This window comes from Chenopodium album, chromosome 10 (assembly GCF_948465745.1).
Source record: "Chenopodium album chromosome 10, dcCheAlbu1.1, whole genome shotgun sequence".
In the NCBI taxonomy this organism is placed as follows: domain Eukaryota; kingdom Viridiplantae; phylum Streptophyta; class Magnoliopsida; order Caryophyllales; family Amaranthaceae; genus Chenopodium; species Chenopodium album.
In genome coordinates this window covers 36,431,208-36,445,150 of record NC_137843.1, presented here as the reverse complement: position 1 = coordinate 36,445,150, position 13,943 = coordinate 36,431,208, and the positions used below count along the sequence as shown (strand labels likewise).

The 13,943-nt window shown below is 38.1% G+C and overlaps 1 pseudogene across 1 annotated transcript in view; it reads left to right on the top strand.

Annotated features, from left to right (window-relative positions):
- Nucleotides 1-5,711, top strand: part of LOC145563901 (uncharacterized) — a 30,598-nt pseudogene extending 24,887 nt beyond the window's left edge. Inside the window, exons 11-12 of the transcript XR_014094667.1 lie at nt 3,829-3,999; nt 5,336-5,711. The product of XR_014094667.1 is annotated as an uncharacterized LOC145563901 (transcript). The remainder of the gene's footprint in view (nt 1-3,828; nt 4,000-5,335) is intronic.
- Nucleotides 5,712-13,943: the final 8,232 nt, after the last annotated feature.

Here is a 13,943-nt window from a genome sequence, read left to right as displayed (position 1 = left end):
GCATCAAAGCCCACAAGTTCCTTGCCTGTTCATCATATCATGAAAGAGCGCAGTCATGGCTCGCTGGTACGTCGCCCTGGCATTCTTTAGACCAAACGGCATCACCTTGTAACAGAATGTGCCCTCCTACCTAATATGGTGATAAACGCTATTTTCTCTCGGTCTTCTTCGGCCCTCTTGATCTGCTTATATCAAGAGAAAGCACCCATAAAGGACAACATCCGATGTGAGGGAAAAGAAAATCATCTTTTTGGCTTGCCTTGTTTAGGCTTGGACTTACGGAACCTGCTTTCAAATGGAGGCGTCAAAGGTGAAGAAGCGTAATCATCCATCCTTAATTGGATTCCTTACCCTCCCGTGGGGTTATGGGAGCGGGCCTACTTTTTACTTTTTTTTTTTACTATGGAGCCGGGCGACAAGCAAGTGAATGTGATCTTGCCCTCTATCAGCCGGTGTGTGTGAGCAAAGCTCACACCTTATAGCTTTACACTGTCGCCGGCTACTTTCGCTCCTCTACCGTATTCAAAGATTCATTCTTTGGAACCTAGGCACGTGACTTGATAGCGCAGGCACAAGACAAACAAAGAATAGCAAGACCGCATATCAAAAGGTTTGGAACCCATGCTTACTTTTTTTATGAAATAAAAATGAAGAAGGCGCTGTAAGCGATAGTAGGTGTAGGTCTTTCTTTCCAGCCGGATTCATTAATGCAATGGAACTCCAGAAGAACTGGCCTTGGAAGGAAATATTGATTCAAATCATAATCTTTTAGAAGCTGGCATTGCTAGTTGACTTTTCTTCGTTCACAGCCAGCGGCTGTCGGACTAGCCTTCCTTGCCTTCCGCCTAGCTGCCTGTCTTAGCTAGCCCTTTCAGACTAGCAGACTTGCTTTCTTGTCCTCGGCCTTCAGACAGGATGCTCTAGTTGCTGCTGCTTTTAGCTGGAATGCCTTGCTTCGCTCTACAGCTAGTGGAGACAACGACTAATAAAATTGAGGACAGGAGAAGACCTTAGCTTTATGACTTTTCTGCTATTAGACTAATGCTTTCTTATGTCTGCCATTAGCTTAAGGCTAGTGTAATGGAGGGCATCCTCGCGGGACGCTTTCTAGTAAGGGGTGAAACGGCTTGTTTGGCTTTCTTCTTTCTGACTACAAGGTAATTCCTATTCACTTACTTGAATAAGTAAGGACTAAAGACCCTTTTTTCCAACTTTGTCCTCAACTGGTCGGGCACAAAGACATAGCAAACGCCCCCATATACTATGAAATGTGAAAAAGTCGGCTTTCTCTTGTACAAAACCTAGTATGGCGAGAGAAAGCCAAGTTTCGCTTGAGGCAATCTGTTGATGACATGGGCTTCGGTCATCATGCATTCAGCTGGCTCCATATTCTTCGCATTCATCATGCAGTTTCGCTAAGATAAGATGTCGACTCTTCTTCTCTGCGACTTCGTTCTGCTGTGTAGTATAAGAGCACGCAAACTGTCTGCGAATCCCGTGCTTTTCAAGTAAGCACTAACTCTTGTGATGTGTATCCTCTTCCTGTCCTCAAACATAGTTTTATTTGCCTTTACTTTTTTAAAAGAAAAAGAAGGGGAAATCTCACCATATTCATCCCAAACTAAGCTAGTTTAGTAAGCATTTCTTTTACAAGAATTTTAATCATTTTGAGACGTACTCTAAAGAAGTCATATGAACCATCGATCACTATAAACTTTCAAAAGCCACAAGATCGTCTATATGTGAATGATTCTTTAGACAATACAAATATAGATACAAATTGAGGGCATGTATTAGTAAAAGACGTAACATGAGTTTGCCTTGGTTCAACAAGTGAGCTAAACAATGAAGAGGTTTATTACATTTTTCCTCTTGCTAACTAGAGTTAATGCTAGCTCTCTGTGCCCTGCACAAGAAATAATAGTAATGTGATGAGCCCATGCACCACATTGTAGAAGGAATTAAGATATATAGTAATGTGATGCGCCCATGACCCTTTTAAACACCCATTTTCCCAACAATGAAGTTGTGAATTTTTTTAGTATCGACATCTCTTATCATCATAAATGAGTGAAGAGAGCTTGCAAGAATGTAAAATATATTAATCCCATGAGTTTTATCTACCTCCTCCAATGGAATCGTAACCTAGACTTTTCATTATCATCTTTGTTATATAATATATGTTCAACACTCATAATAGCTTTAAGACTAAAAGTATCTAAGAAGCTAAAATTTACGTGTCACATTGTCACCAACCAACCGAAGCAAAGTGTGTCAGCAGCAAGCAACATCAAAGAAGCAACTTTGTTATATATTGTATTGTCATTTGATGAAATGCTTAATTTGAATTACACCTCCATGAACCTTGTTAATCAATGACATTCATCATATGTTTCTTTAATAGACTTTACAGTATTGCAAAACATACAATTTGTGGAAAATAAATTTATGCATAGCACACAAAGTCAATAGTCGATAGTGAGGATTGTTTCTTAGAATGTGGAACCTTAACTTCTTTTTATTGAAACTAGGTTAGATTCCGTGCCATGTAGGCATGCACGGTAATATTCAATAACTATTTTTTAAATTCACATTATTTATACCATATAAGTTTTTTATTTATTTTTTTTTATTTTTTTTTTTTACTTTCGTATGTAATGTTCATATTTATTGAATGTTGGAAAACAATAAAAATCGCAGGAAAAAATCTACTAATTATAATTCATATGTGTCGTTCTTGGTAAGTAGTATTGAAGTATCCATATTTACTTATAGAGTATTAATTGGTTTGATATTCGCATTTCATTGTTTAAGCATGTAGATTCTTCTATAATCTTGTTGTGATAAACGTAGTAAAAAATATTTCTTTCTTACAAAAATAGTCCATAAGTCACAAATAGTGTTAAGATTTAATTTTTTTTTTTTTTTTTTTTTTTTTTTTTTTTTTTTTTGTATGGAAAGATATATCAAATCTTTTAAATAGATTTTTTTTTTTCAAAAAAAAAAAAACTAAAGACGCACCGGAATATGACACGTGTCATTGCTGGTGTGTTTTTTAGTATATAGTTATTGATACTTGTAGCTTCATTTTCTGGAATTGCAATGAAACAGGGGATACAAATGGTGGATAGCTTTAGGCTATCAGTCTCCTATCGTAGCTTTAAGCTGCAACTCTCTCAAAGTTTTCTCATCAAAATTTACATAACATCCTACTACAATTCCCTATCATTTTAATATTACAAACATTCTACTCAAAAGCAGTCCTACATTTTGTGTCGGCGCAATCCATAGTGTCATAGTGCTTCAGTAAACTACTTTGTCACTTAGTGTTGGCTGCTGCTCCTTTTTTGTCTTGTTTCTCAAGGTGCCTCCTCCTTTGTGTGTAAACTTGCATAGGTGGCTGATTTGGTGGCCCCACCAACCAGGTTCATCACACTGATATTGAGATTTTTTTCAAACTAATTTGAAGTGTAAAAAATAATCTGGGACGGTTGGAAAAGGAAATTGATTTGATTTTGTTACTGTAATAGGGATCAATAGCGGGAATACATTAGAAAATCTTGAAGCTGTTAATGGTATCACTTATACCTAAGAGATGTCAATGCATGGAAATTTTCTGCTCTTTCATGAAACTTAACTTGTACAATCAATGGCTGATTACATTGGCCTGCTAGACTGTTCAGATATAAATCTAATAAATTGTTGAGCCGCTTTTTATTAAGCCACCATTGGATTTATACTTTTTTTTATTTAACCTTATTGATAATGTTGCTATCATTTTGTTCAGTAATTAAAATTAGTCTGTCCATAACATTGTTGGTATTGTAGGCAATAGAAGCTGCTATTGAATTCAATTTGGACAAGGTGGAAGCAGGAGCTCAGGGTGAGCACAAAATCCAGCAGGGATACCTACCTGTAACAACTTACAGCTGCCATTATATTGTTGATGAAGAGTTTCGAAAAGCTATCAAAGATTTTCTTGTGCGGGAAACAGACCAGGTATTATCACATTTAATATATTTATCTCAGCTTAAGTTTTCACCGGTTCATTTTTGTTAGTGGGTTAACAAAGTGTTCCTCGGAGTTTAAATTGGATGTGAAAGCTACTCTTGCATCATTTATTCTCAGCCTATATCATTACCTATCTTTTTTTTTTAAACCATGATTAAGCCCATGGATGGTCATATTCTTCCAATTACCTTGTCACTGGTTTGGATGGAAAAGTGAAAGGGAAAGGGAAGGGAGGGAAGAAAAAGAAAAGGGGAGGAAAGGAAGGCAGGTACGAGGGAGAACATAAGGTTACATTTTCTTTTTATCTTTCCAACATTGGAAGGATTTAGTTTATTAAAGAGGGAGGAAAAATGAATCCTTCCATTTTCCTTCCCTTCCCTCCTACCAAATTTTATCCAAAGGGTGGATAAATCCCTTCTTTTTTCTTCACTTCCTTCCAATTTTCTCCATCCAAACATTTAAGTTATCTTCTACCTTTTGGAGGATAGGAGTGTACATAGTTTCTGTATTTTCTTACAGGATTTATTGGTTGTAACATCTTTAAAAAAAGTTACTGTATTAGATTTAAAACAATGTTAATCTGTGAGTTGTCTTTTAAAACTATCCACAATAACTATGGTTGAAAAAAAGTACCCGGTATTCCTTTAGCAAATTTGGCCATGAGCATATTGGAGAAGTCTACTATGGTATTCTTGGTTGGGTGAAGGGTTTTGTAATCCATTGCTTACCATCAAGTACTTAAAGGGTGTATTTGGTTTAAGTAAAGGTATGAAGCACTCCCTCCATCCCTCTTTTATAGCCCCATTTGACTAATAAATCTCACATAAAGTGGGTCCATGGCGCCAAAAAAAGAATATTGAGGGAGCATGAGTTTAGAATGAGTTGAACCAAGTGCCCCCCCCCCCCCCCCCCCAAGTAAAGAGGCTGAGAATAAAAAAATAGTAGAACGGTAAATGTGGGTTGATGGTTTTAAATGATATTTTCTCCGTTTAATAATAATCACAACATTATGATATTTTCATTACATTTTGACTGATAAATATGTCAAGGTACAACTTTGACCAGTAATATTTGTAATTCTATATTAGAAAGAATTATAGAAGGTTGACGTAATGAAAATATACCTACAGTGCTCAAAAAATATTTTACATGCTAACAAATGTTTTTTTTATAATTGTAAAAAAATATAGTTTAAGTATTGCGATTATTATGAAACGGATGTAGTAATTTTATTATGTTATTAGATACAAGAATTGATGGCCACAACCAAACGAAATCATCTTATTTATGTTCTGGGTTTAATGATCTGTTGATTATTCCTCAGATGATGCTTGTGATGAAGGTATTGCGTGAATCTGGGCCCTTCAAAGATGATATAAAATGGGACATTAAAGAATAAATACGCGCTTCTTCTTTAGATTCATTGGGGGCAAGATACAGCTGAGTTCAGAGAACTACCATGCGAAGATATGCAGAAAAGAGAACATCGTAAATTACAGAAAATGAATACCTTAACATACCTCGAAACCTATTCTTTAGGATATGTACATTGCTAAAAAAAAAGTATATTATTATGAAACCTATTCGTGTGGCCTGGAGAATCAGTTCTTCGGTTCCTCAATGCTTCATGTTCAGGATGTGTAAAAAAATGTTCAAGATGTATAAATGTATTATGAATTGAAATGACTTATGAAGTTCCTACACTCGCTGTTTCTAAATAATTGTCATATTTGACTTTTTTTTTAATTATTTATATAACTATTTTAACTATTTTTTTAAATAACATACAATAAATAAATTTTATCATGAAATAGTTGTTAAATAAATATTAACATAAAGTTTCATACTACGTAATATCAAATTATTTTATACTTTTTTTACTAACATTTAATAATATATATCTAAGGTCAAACTAGTGGATTGACTTCTGTGTCAAGTTAAATGTGTCAATTATTTAGAAACAGATGAAATATTAAAATAATCTCATTTTGGTTTGTAGATATTAATTGTATTGATTATGAGGTATGGGATTGGATGAATTAAATGAAGGAATTGTGTTATGGATTTGTGCAATTACTAAATATAACATGAAATCTATTATGGATAAATATTTTTATAAGGTCATGAAATGAAATGTAAACTTGTTATTAGAACCTTTTTATATCCATGGATAAATGTCGAATGTTAATGTACCTCCGTTTCATATTTTTTTTACCACTTTAGAGTATTATTTGTGAGATGAAAAATATTCCAAAGTTGTAAAAAATATGAAATGGAGGTATTAAAACTTTTAGTGGCTTTATAATTTAGCGAAATTTCAAATCAAATTGAACTAATATCTAACCAGAGCGAATTGAAAAACTCAATGCCCAAATAATCGTTTTCAAAACATTTGATACAATAGGGGATCGACAAAAGTGTAACTTAAAAGAGACGGTTTTTTAAAATAAATTTCTAACCATTAACTGATCCAGAAGTTATTTAAGAATCTCTAGTGTTTTGGGGTTTTCTGTGTCCTTTGGGATAGTTACAACACCAAGACTGGGATCAGCTGCCTGTACTTGCAAAACAACGGAGACTCTAGGTGGTTGAGCTCTGCCTCCGACGATCAAATTAGAACGTGTACAGAGTATGTAAAAAGGTGCAGAAAAGGTTAAAGTGAGATTTTCTCGGATTTCGAGATCAGGTGTTTTCTCTGATGTGAGAGAATTCAGGTGATTGTAATAAATGAATGTGCCCCAGAAATGGGGGAAATCTCCCTATTTATAGGGTCATTGGAATATGCGCCCCATAGGTCTTTCTAGGAAATTGGGCACTTAAGGCCGCCATTTACTTGCTGACTAGGGATGCCACGTGTTAGGATGTGAGTGCCCCATGTTAGACCTGTCCTGGGTTGACACGTGTTCCTTTTTTATTGGGCCACGTGACAAGGGTATTTTTACCCAAAACATTTTCCCCTCACAGGGGTGACGTGGCGTGCCACGTGGCGCCTGTGACACGCGTCACTCTAGGGTTGGTGAACGGTTATTACTGTGTCACCTTCTGAGGAAATTATGGGAATGCCCCCTTTTTACCCCTCTATAAATAACCTTTTACCCCCCCTCATCTTCTCTCATCTTTGACCATTTCCTAATTTTAGAGAGAGAAAGAGAGTTTTTTAGAGAGAGAAACGCTGATCACCGCCTGTAGGAGGTTTTGTGAATTTTCTGTCTGCCTTTACGTTGACTCAACGGGTCACCGCTTGAGACGTGTTTCAACAAATTTTCTAAAGGTAACCATCTCTCCTCTTCTCTGTTCTTTCAAACTACTTTCCGTTTGTGCATATAGTTTTTCAATAAATGCATTCACTATCAACATACACGACATAGCCTAGGACAGTGGTCAGCCGGTTTCCTGGTACGGCTGAGTCTAGGACTGGTGGTGCCGTCTCTGGATGGATGGACATGCTTTTCTCATCCCCGAATCCCATCGTCTCTATGTCTGTGCAGGATACAATGGCAAGGGTAAAACAGACGGCTACAAAGCCAAGAAGGAGAAGGCACACTTTGGAAGTGTCTGCTGATAAGATTACCCCAGACGGATAATATGAAAAGTCGGATGAGCAAGTAGATTCTCCTCCGGGTGCCCCCACCACTCCCAGTGATAGAATATTAGAGGAGTCAATCGGTGAAGAGTCTGTCTCTGCTTCTAATGATAAAGAACCTGATCCAGAAGACAGTGAGGAAGCCACTCAACGGTCAGAGGCATCAAGCTCTCACCAGGCGGATGCCGACTGTGATGAGGCTAAGACGTCCAAAGGGGCCTTTATGGACAATCCTATAGAAGTCTGGATGGCTTCCAAAGATAGAACAACTCTTAAGGCTAGTTTTAAAGCCTTCAAGGACAAGTACCCAATAAGGAAAAACTGGGAGATAATAGTGCCGCCTACAAAGGCGACTGTCATATGGGAGGGTGATCTGGATCACCCCGACAACTATTTCGGCTGCTATGAGGCGGCAATTGATGAATCATATTTATATAGGGTTCTTAGGCACGTTCATGTTAGATTTTATACCTTTTTCTTAGTCTTTTCGGTTGATTTTAGGGTCATATTTGCATAAGTCATCATATATCGCTCTATTACACTTCTTTTGTGTATTTCTTAATGTTTCAGGTGATTTCATAGTCATTTGGACGCTTTCGAAGTGTTTGGAAATGATTCGGATGATATTTGAATGGAAATCGATAGATCGAGTTCATTAATCGTAGGATTCATGCTTGTGGATGTTGGATCTAAGGATTTTATGCATGGAAAATTAATATGGCATCCACGAGAGTCGCTATGGACTTTTCGGAAACGAATTTGAGTTAGAAACGGAGAAAAACAAAGGCTTGCATGGTATCAAAAATTACCTTTGCTCACTGTTTTGACCATAACTCGAGTTCTACAGATCGGATTGAAGTGATTCAAGTTGCGTTGGAAACTAGACTTGAAGATCTTTCTAATTATAGGTCACACTCCCCAAGAAGCTTCCTAGAACAGAAGTTATAAGCGTTTGAATTTAAGCAATGTAGTCAGCCACCCGCGGGATCTTGCTGCGGGCCTGTCCTGCGGCCACTCGAAGGCTGCTGCCGCTATTGCCAGGGCACGAGAACCACCCTGCAGCCGCAGGTTTGGTCGAGTGGTGATGAGCCACGAGTAGCCTTGACTTCTCACGTTCCACGTCATTGCTTATTGTCCAATAACATTTTAGCTTATGTATTTATTTATTTATTTCTATTTTAATTAGCTTAGAATTAGGCTTGAATATAAATACTTGAGAGGATTTTATTTGGCTTCTAAGGCTTTATTTTGCTAGATTAAACGCTTTTTGAGTTTCTCTCCATTATGTAACCCGAGTTATTGCTCTCCATTAATTTAATCTTTGAGGTATTTCATTGAATCTTTCGTTCTTTATTTTATTAATTATAAATTCAAGTTTATTTATCTCTTTTATTTTTTTTATATCAATTATGAGTGAGTAGTCGTTTTCTAGGGCTAAGTGAGGGAAACCATGTTTATACCTTGATTATTTGTGCTTTATTATTTATGAATTAGGGTTTGAATAATTCCAATTGATTTGTGCTTTATTATTTGATTCATGTAATTGGCCAATATCATGAGTTGATTATTTAGCTAATAAAAATTAGAATTGAAAGATCGTATCTTTAGAGGCTCAATTACAATTGGCGAATTTGATTATGTTAGCGACCGAACTACATATGTTAATTCGTAAGTGTTAATTCCTGACCGTAGGATTAATAAGTGTTTTAATTAATCAACCTAGTTTATTTATTAATGGATTTTCTGCATTTCTTGGATTGGTATAAGCATGGTGGACCGAACGTATGCCCTAGATCTTTATTTATTTGAGAACAACCTTATTTTCATTTTCATCCTAGTTTAGTTAATTGATCATCAATTCACTCTTCGTTTATTGAAATAGTTTATAATAATTGGGCAAAAATTAATAGAAACTGTCTCCCTGTGGGATTCAACCCGTATTTGTTAAGTCTCTGCTAACAACAGACACCGTGCACTTGCGGTATAACTTTTATTCATCAGCAATAAAGGCCAGCCTTCGCTTCCCCCTCCACAGAGGAATTATAGCAATCTTAAAGGGGTACGAGCTAAGCGTCTTGCAGCTCACACCAAACTCGTGGGTGAGCATTTTATGTTACATAGCCGCCTGCGAGATGCAAAATGTGACGCCTAGCTTCAAGGCGTTTACTCATATGCATTATATAAGCCACGCGCCAGGCGGTTGGGGGGCTTGGTATACTCTGACTACATACCCGGAGTATATGATGACGCTTGATAAAGTGTCAAAATGGAGCAACTGGAAAAACAAGTTCTACTTGATCTCTTCCCCGTCTGTGCGACACAACCACTTCCTCTGCCGGTATAATAAGGAGCCATCTCTATTGGGAAGGAAATGTGCACGTCCACGTATCCTTAAAACGGCCTGGGACGAAATAATGGAGTCGGAGCTCTTTAAAACTACGACTATGCCCCTTGACGATGGCACTGAAATAATCTTCCCCAGGCACTTGATACCTAACCCGGATTGACTTAAAAATGAGGTGTTTCTCTCCGCCTGTGGGCTTAGCACCATGTTTGAGAGATGTACGTTTGGTCTCATAACCAGCCTTTTATCGTCATTTAAGTTTATTATTGTCTTTTAATTTTCTGTTTTCCTTTCGCAGCAAAAGGTTTAGAGATGGTTGACGCAGACAAGACGCCAGCTAAATTGGCTGCTCAGATCCGGAAGGATCTGCTAGAACAGAGGAAAGCCTAGCTGGAAACCAAAAACGACGGGGTAAGCTCCGCCTGACTCTTTAACTTGTGAAGTTTTACTGTTATCAAGCAAGTTCTGACCGATTGTCCCCCTTGTGTTCCTTTTTAGAGTGGAAGCAGGTCGTTCCCAGGTCCATCTCCAAAATGCTCAAGCGGGGCAGGGTTAGGGAACCTGGGAGGAGTTCTAGAGTGAGCAAGACAGGGACAACCCAGACGGCTTCTACTGTGCCGACTGGCCCGGAACTCCCATGGCCGCTTGAGTATCAAAAATTCAAATCTCATGTTACTCAATCGGGGGATTCATCTTGCAGTTGGCACAATATAGGTGCCACCTATGCTGCTATTACACAATACACTCTTTTTGGTGCAGATCTCTCCATATAGAGGTCAGACATCCAGCAGTATTCAAAGCGAATGCTGAGGACCATCACCCGGTCGAAGAAGGAGAAGATTCCTGCGCTGCATATGGTCAATCTGGACCGTATCTGCTCCCTGCTGGCTGTAACTTAGCTTTTTCTTAGCTTGTTGAGCTTTCTTAATGTCTTGACTTACCCACTGTCTTGTTAGTTGTGCTCTGCAGGCAATGTTGAGAGTGGACGGACTTAACGCTCCGTTTAGGAAGAAGTCTGAGGAAGTAAATGATGCTAATAAGAGGGCCAAGAATGCTCTCAACTCTGCTCAATATCAAAATACCATCTCTCAAATTGAAATTAAAGCTTAAGAGATGAAATAGGAGGAGCTGGTCAAGACTCTGACGGCTGCGGCTGAGGAGGCCAACAAGAAGGTTAGCGACCTTGACCTAAACTAAAGAGCGCAAAATTTGACCTCAAAGCGCTGGAGGGAGCTGACACCGAAAACACCAAACTTCGGGCAGACGTCGATCGGCTCAAGGACGAAATGATTCAAATGCGCAATGAGCACAAGGATTAGCTTACCAAGAAGCAAAGCCGGTTGGTGGCGGAGATTGAAAAGGACTACGAAGAGCGTATGAATTTGGCTTGGCAGATCATTCATCCAAACACCGCTTGGCAGTAATTCCGGTTGCGGTATGAATATGCCACAAAGGTTTTTGACGCCTAAGTCCTTGGTCAGGCAGCTCCTCCTCCGTTCAAACAATGGGCCAATATTGCCTCAGAAGATGATGAGGAGGAAGGGGAGGAAAATGGAAAGGAGGATGATGTAGAGATAGTGGCTCAGTAGGACAACTAGGTCTTGACTGACTTCAATCAAACTTCCACTCCGGCTGACCTGGTTAATCCGAGGGAGTGCCTACCTCCGGCCAAGACCAGCCAACCCCTCCACCTCAGTAGCCTTAGTTTCTCTCTTTGGCCATTATATGAGCTGTCTTTATTTTGGGCCTGCATGCCGAGTACTTTCTATATAATTTAACGATCTTTTGTTTTATTTTTTCGGATGTAATTCCGACTGACAATCACTCGCCCGACCTTTTGGTTAGGTTTTCTATTATATATGATGCCGATTGAGTCGGTTTTGCTTCAATTTGTTTCGATTTTTGCAATCTTTTGATTTTCTTGATTTCTACATATTTCTTTGAATTTTTTCCCAACTAATTAGATGCATGCGTGATGAGTGTCATTTATGGCACTCATTTAGCTTCTTTTAGGATGATTTTTCATTGCTTTTTTTTATCTCTTTTATCTCCTTTTCTCTAGTTTTACTTGTAATTTGTCTATTTTGCATTTTCTTTAGTTGTTTCCTTACTTTCTTGCATTTTTTAGTTTATTTTGCATTTTCTCTTTTACTTGTTTGCTTTTCTTTGATTTTAGGAGAATGGTGATGTTCAAGAAGCTCATTGGCGTTCTCTCGGGGCATACAAAGCTAAGAATGCAACCTAGTTCTTCCTCTTGAAGCTCAAAGGTGTTGGAGTGCAAGAGTCAAGTCTTCAAGGCCGCGCTCTCATGCCACGTGGACATTAAAGACGGTGTTGAACCCACTATAAAGGCCTTAAGTGACTGCCTCCCCAACATGCATCATGTGGAATGCATGGGAGCATCATCGAGCGCACGAAGCCTTCTCCCCCGCTCCCTGGCGCAGCCGCACGCGAGGGAGGAGCAGCCGCGCAGCTCTCTCTCCCCTGTTCCGTACCCATTTTGTTGCGGTTGCGCTTAGGGATGAGAGGCCGTGCCAATTGAGGTTTCTTTTGGACGTCTAACTAAATTCTCCTTAGTTAGTTTTACTATATATAGATTTCCTTCATTTCTAGAGAGAGAAGGACATTAGAATGGAATTAGAATTAGATTTTGACTAGAATTTTAGAGAGAGAAGCTCTTGATTTGGAAACTTTGTTCTTAGATTTTAGAGAGAGAAACTTGGTGATGTTATGAATGCTACTTTCAATCTTCTTCCTCTTTGATTTTGATCAAAGTTTTGTAAGAATTCTTTACTCTTTAATGCAATTTCATGTTTGATTCTTGATTTTGATTGAATTACTTGTTTGTTTGATTTGATTTTTTATAAGTTTGAGTATATTTTGATTACTATGTTGATGATGAAATTTGTGATTAGATTAGTTTTGTTGTTCAAATTCGCAATGAGTAGTGAGTAGATTACTTGTTAGGGATAGGGTGAAGCATGTATGAGTGATAATTCATGGTTAATTGGGGAATTTTGATTGATCATCATTGTGATTAAATTGGTTGGTGAAATTTGTGCATGTGTTTGATATCTTGAGGAGTGATCAACCATAACTATCATGCTAGATTGCATAATAGGTTTCAATGACACGAAAAATTGATTTGGAAGCTATTATTATCGATTGATCTCATTTTGCGATTTTCCTTTGAAGTCATTTGTAGAGACATTTAGCTTGACCCTAGAAAATAGCTCTTTTAGTGATTTTGATTGCATTTGTTTCTTTCCCTCACATTGAATGCTTGATCAATTTCTTTCCCAATTAGCGTGATTATCATGAGTGCATGTGGATCCTAGCTCCCTAGCATTCTTTATAACATTCTTGTATTCGTTTAATTGTGTTGTAAGGTTTGCTAGACCAACCCTCATTTAATTTTTGGAATAGCTTAGCTTGAGACCTTAGTAAATACCATATACCCTTGGGTTCGACCCAGACTTACCCCTATACCTAGGGTTGGGTTTGGTTGTACAAATTTTGTTTTGATCGGGGAACTTAGTTACCAACGACCTAGGTTTATCCCTTGTCAAAAATGGCGCCATTGTCGGGAAATGGCATGGCTATTTGCTATTGTTGATTGAGTCTATTCCAATTATTTGAAAAATACAAAAAGAATTTCTTTCTTTTAGGCTACATTTGTAGTCGTGCTACTAATTGTTTCTTTTGAGATTGTATGCATAGAGCACGTGGTCGTTCTCTAGTACCATTTGATTCGGAAGTTGAGAGAACAATTACAAGGATAAGAGTTGCTAGACGTTCTTTGGCTTCTAGCCCGTCAAGTGAAGAAGAACAAGCAAGCATGGGAGAACATCCAAGAGTGGCATTGAAGGAGCTAGGAGTTCCGGGAGCCTATAGGTATGAGAGTGGGATTACTCTACCTACGACACCGACAACCGACAACCAACTTTGAGATTAGACCGGCCATGATTACTTTGATAGAGAGGCGTTAATATAGTGGTGCAAAGC